Raw genomic sequence first — 6000 nt, 5'->3', positions numbered from 1 at the left:
AAAAATCTAAAACCTTCCCTCCTGCACCAACTTCTCAGCCACGCATTTATTTGCCATCTCCTCCTATCCCTACCTTCACTATCACGTGGCACTGGCAGCAATCCCGAGATTGCTACCCTTGAGGTAAACATTGAGACAAAATCAGGGCAAAGGTTTGCTGCAGTTAAAAAGGGCATTAGTGTTCAGCTTTCTCGTGCATTGAAATATATTGGTATTGGTTTATTATTGTCACTTGTACCGAGGTACAGTGAAAAACTTGTCTTGCATACCGTTTGTACAGATCAATTCATTTCACAGTGCATTGAGGTAGTACAGGGTAAAAACAATAACAAAATACAAAGTAACGTGTTACAGCTACGGGGAAGTGCATTGCAGGTAGCCAATAAGGTGCAAGGTCATAACAAGGTAGATTGTGAGGTCAAGAGTCCATCTCATTGTATAAGGGAGCCGTTCAATAGTCTTATCACAGTGGGATAGAAGCTGTCCTTGAGCCTGGTGGTACGTGCCCTCAGGCTCCTGTATCTTCTGCCTGATGGGAGAGGGGAGAATATAGTTATCTTTGTTATTCAATTTTCAGCAATAAAGCAATTCATGTTTAGAGGTTGCAAGACATGCTGTTTTCAACAATTGCATTACTGGATTTTTTAAAAACTCTTTCACTGCTTTAATAAAAAAAGATACATGGTAACAAAAACAGTTTCCTTTATTTTTTTATGGTCCGTTGTAAAGTGTGGCTGAGATCATTTAATATCATATGGAGAATTTAGGGAATAATTTTAAGTGATTCTAATACTTCCTGCCACTTGCCCTCCTCGCTGACAATCAACACAGGTACACCTCAAGGATCCATGCTTATCCCACTGCTCTACTATCGCTACACTGATGACTGTGGCGCCAAGCACAGCTCAAACGTCATCTATAAATTTGCCGATGACTCTACTGTTGTTTGTAGAATCTCAGATGGCAATGAGGAGGCATACAGGGAGTGAGATAGGTCGGCTGGTTGAGTGGTGTCGCAACAACAACCTCGCACTCGGTGTCAGCAAGACCAATGAACTGATTGTGGACTTCAGGAAAGAGAAGACAGAACACACATCAGTCCTCACTGAGGGGCCAACAGTGGAAAGGGTGAGTAGCTTCAAGTTCCTGGGTGTCAACATCTCAGAGGATCTATCCTGGGCCCAACACGTTGATGAAATCACAAAGCAGGCACACCATCAGCTCTACTTCGTTGAGAGTTTGAGGAGATTTGGTATGACACCAAAGACTCTTGCAAATTTCTATAGATGTACGACGGAGAGCATTCTGACTGGTTACATCACAGCCTGGTATGGAGGCTCCAATGCACAGGATCACAAGAGGCTGCAGCAGGTCATAGACTCAGCCAGCTCCATCACAGGCACAGCCCTCTCCACCATCAAGGACATCTTCAGGAGGTGGTGCCTCAAAAAGGCAGCATCCATCACCTAGGACCCTCACCATCCAGGACATGCCCTCTTCCCGTTACAACCATCGGGGAGGAGGTACAGGAGCCTGAGGACCCACACTCAATGATTCAGAAACAGCTTCTTCCCCTCCGCCATCAGATTTCTAAACGGTCCATGAATCCGTGAACACTACCTCATTATTCTTTTTCTTGCATTTGCACTATTCATTTATTTTGTAATTTATAATAATTTTATGTCTTTGCACTGTACTGCTCCCACAAAACAACAAGTTTCACGACATACAAGTCAGTGATAACAAACCTGATTCTGATTCTCTTTCAATTACAGCCTGCAGTTGTGTTGATTATGTTTAAAATCAATGTCACCATTAACCAATTCAAGACTGCCTTCAACTCTGATGCTACATGTGGATTTTTGCTCCCTGTGAAAAACTTACAATGGTATATTTTATAAAATGTTAAACAGAATGCTATTGGTTTCAGAGTTTGGCTCAACAGTTCTCATTTTACCATCTTATTCATTCAGTCTGTTAAAACTGAACAAAACAATGTCCTACTACTTTAAAAAGAATGTCAGGTTTTTGGGTGTTTCTTCCAAACAGTTGTAATCTGAACTCTTCTCTGTCCCAGAAAAGCAACCACTGAAACACTGTAAGCAAGCTGTAGCCAGAGTCTGTCTTCAGACATTACAGGCCTTTGTAATCTTCTTTAGTTAGTAGGCAATGCTGATTCATCTTCAGATACAGACCTTCCTTTTAAAGCATGTTTTGGTAACTGTAGATCTAAAACACATGAAGCAATTGATCTAACTTATGCTGGCCCTTGGGATTTACTCATATTACTTGTGCTGTGCACTCAATCAGGTGCCTTTTGTGCTCATCAGAGCAGAAAACGCAAACTACCTCTTAATGTTTCACTCTGAAGAGCATGATTTAAGAGACTGCAACCTGAGGACAGTCTTCACTTCGCCTGCAATATATATTTACAACCTTATTGTCTTAACAAATGTCGCAGTTCACAAGTAGTTTCACTTGCTCACAAACCTAATAATGACTGTCCATCAATCCCATTTAGTATTTCAGTTACAGAATAAAGATTAATATTTTCAACTTTTCACTACAAATACTGTTAATAGCCAAATAATGTTGACATTTTTTAATCTTTGGCAAAATAAATGCAAAACCTGACACTTTAAAAGTAATTGTACTGAATACAGGGATTTTCTTTTTTTAAAAAAACTCCATAAAATATAATCAAATTATGTTTAATTGAACCTTGCATTTGGAGGATATTAAGTATGTAGAGAAATAGCTAGAGTACATATGTTTTATTTGAACCATTTTCAGAAACGTTATTTGATAACAATTAATTTTGATTAAAGATCCATTTGTCCTTCTTTGTTGAATGTGGGTATGCCAACTATAAAGAACTTGTTTTTTTTAAATTGATGCTGACACAAATTTGTCAGTTTTCAAACCAAACAGTTCAAACACAACTTACACAAAATTCATTTGTGCATATACAGTTTGGGAGACACAGGCCACTTGTAGATGATCACTGTGAATGTAAGGTTTGCTTCACTGAAGATTAAAGGACATCTGCTGGTGTCTTTCAATGGAGTAATGGTAAGTGCCTCTTAACAAAAAACACCATTGTGGTAGTTCTGGCTCTAGGCCGCATCCTCCACATTACACGTGACCAAGACGCACAATCTCCAGCAACCAATCAAGGCATCAATGTTCATCCTCACCATGTTCACCCCTTTCAACCCAGAGACAACCATGATCCCACCAATTTCTTGACCTGACCCAATCCAATCACACCTTTAATTAACAACCTTACCAACACCAACCTTCTCACTGTGTCCTTCTGCCTACACACCCCCGAATCCTGCAACCCATGAACTGCACCCACAACCTACCTGTATTTCGAAGGAGAAGGCAGAATGGGGTTGAGAGGGAAAAATAAATTAGCCATGTTCGAATGGCAGAGCAGTGTCGAAGGGCCGAATGGCCTAATTCTACTCCTATGCCTTATGGTATTCCTCTTCCTGCTCAACAATGGCAAAGGGAATAGAGAAAAATCTTTCAACATGTTAATCATGTATCACCCATCCTATTGGGCATGATACCTTGGGCAAAGAGAAACAAAGGACTGCAGATGCTGGAATCTAGCTGAAAAACACAACAATGCTGGAGGAGCTGAGTTCCTCCAGCATCATTGTGTTTTTCATGATACCTTGGACCTTGTATTCAACAGGATTTTGCAATGGCAAGCCCCCATGGTCAAGCTAACTAATCTCAGTTTGAGCCACAGACATGCTACATCTGAGCTCTGCACCGTGCAAGAACATCTGGAAATGCCAGCTGAAGGCACACTGAATATTGAGCAGTAGTTAACATTAGTCCACTACATGTTTTGGGAGGATGGAGGATGGAATGGGAAGAGTAGCAGAAGAAATTATAGATAGGGAGGAAAAGCAGGGAAAATCTGGGGTGGGGGGTTATATAAACCTTTAACAAAAATGTATCAGAAGACTGCATTTATTTTTTGTAGCAATTTCATACATGGAAGGAGGATATATTCAAATATATTCAGACCCTGTTCTGATATAGGTCGACTATGCCTTTACTTCTACAGATGTTATCTGATCTGCTGAGTTCCTCCAGCAGTTTGTTTTTTGCTCTATATTCAGATATTGTTTTTTTTCAAAATAGCAGTAATGAAAACAGTTCAGTTGTCAGTAGAATTGCCTGCAGTATTCAGGGTTTGTCACTATGCTCTGGACCATTCAGCATTAGGTTGTCGCTAAGCATTACTTCAGGATTAAATGATGGCTCTCCCAAACAGGAAAGGGTATCAAATCCTTAGTTTTTATGTTTTCTTGAGAAAGGATGAATACGTTCATTCATAGATTTTTAAAAGTACTTCTGTGAACCTCACTGTGATTTCCAAAATCCACTATTTCCCTTCCATGGATAATAAGCAGTGACCCACAGAGGACATCCTAATGTCCAGGGAAAATGATCTGAAACCTCACTGGATTCAATCTGGCAGAGTGGTCTTGCTACCTTAGCCCATTACACAACTTGGAATCATGTGCAATGTTGCTGTTAATGCAGGAACACAAATAAATTATAAGATAAGATTTCTTTATTAGTCACATGTACATCAAAACACACAGTGAAATGCATCTTTTTCGTCCAGTGTTCTGGGGGCAGCCCGCAAGTGTCGCCATGCTTCCGGCGGCAACACAGCATGCCCACAACTTCCTAACCTGTACGTCTTTGGAATGTGGGAGGAAATCCGAGCACCCAGACGAGACCCACGCAGACACGGGGAGAACGTACAAACTCCTTACAGACAGCAGTCAGAATTCAACCCAGGTCGCCAGCACTGTAAAGTGTTACACTAACCGCTACACTACCATGTATTCCCAACTAAGAAATTATAAATTCATCTTGATTCGTCCTCCATTTCATGCTTAAAGATAGTGGCAGAAAGTTCCCCTACGTTCTCTGAATCTCCCACTGTAATATTTAATGGGACAGAAGGACAACATGCATTGTCCGCTCAACCGCTCCTCTGCTGCCCCCACTCTAGTAACTTTATACTGTGATGAGCATTGCCACATATATCAATAGTAATGGGAACCCTGCACTTTGAAAAGTTGCAGAAGGAAGAAAAGGATTAAACTGAAACACTAACTCTGTTTTTCTCTCTTGACAGATTCTAATTATTTCCAGCATTTTCTGCTTTTATTTCTGATTTCCAAATTCTGCAGTTCTTTGCTTTTCAACTGCTCTGTGGTTTTCTTTAATGGTTTGACAGCAATTACAGGTTTTCCTGTAACTGTAATCTATTTGCAATTATTATTGCACTGTCAAGTATATCCAATATTTTGCAGCTTGATTTACAAAATGTGGCCATGGCTAGTTTTACAGCAGCCAAAAAGGATATGCAGCCTAAATCATTGAACTTGATTATCATTATTATTAGGTGTATTTAATTTTGTAAGCAACAAATGTGAAATGATTTAATCTAATTAAGGACAAGCAGAACCAGGAAAAAAAAAGATGAATAGCTCTAATGAAAGTCAGTAAATGCACCGAGGTGTACATTACCATAAGAACTCATAAAAATAAAGATTATTCAGCCGAACATGTGTGCTTATGAAATAATGAGTTGGCACAGCACTTTTCTTTAGTCATGTGAAGATAAGTGTTGCCCTCATGGTTCCATAAAAACTGTATAAATGATGAGTCAAAAAGAAGCTGAAGTGTTTCTATGCTCTCATCTCAAAATTCTGCCACGTGTCTGCCATTTTCTTCTGCTATTTATAACTTGCACATTAATGGTTAGAGAATGCGAGGCAGCATAACTCCACAGTGGTGTAATTGCTGTTTGATGCTGCTTCAAAACAGGCAATAACAAATCAGCAACCCATTTGACATCCATCCTGAAAAGAAAATTGGGTCGGATGTAAATCAGGGTGCTGATCCATGATGCTGCCAATTTCACCCTCAACTTGGCTAATTTTTGATTTCAGTCAG

The 6000-nt window shown here is 40.0% G+C and overlaps 1 long non-coding RNA gene across 1 annotated transcript in view; it reads right to left on the bottom strand.

The window, feature by feature from the left end:
* Window positions 1–206: 206 nt before the first annotated feature.
* LOC127571160 (uncharacterized) overlaps window positions 207–6000 on the bottom strand; it is a 29486-nt gene continuing 23692 nt past the window's right edge. The window contains exon 3 of the long non-coding RNA XR_007956452.1: window positions 207–529. This is a non-coding gene — a long non-coding RNA (uncharacterized LOC127571160). The remainder of the gene's footprint in view (window positions 530–6000) is intronic.

The sequence above is a fragment of the Pristis pectinata genome, chromosome 6, assembly GCF_009764475.1.
Source record: "Pristis pectinata isolate sPriPec2 chromosome 6, sPriPec2.1.pri, whole genome shotgun sequence".
Classification (NCBI taxonomy): domain Eukaryota; kingdom Metazoa; phylum Chordata; class Chondrichthyes; order Rhinopristiformes; family Pristidae; genus Pristis; species Pristis pectinata.
Note: the sequence above shows the minus strand (reverse complement) of the source record. Positions and strands in the feature narration are given on the sequence as shown.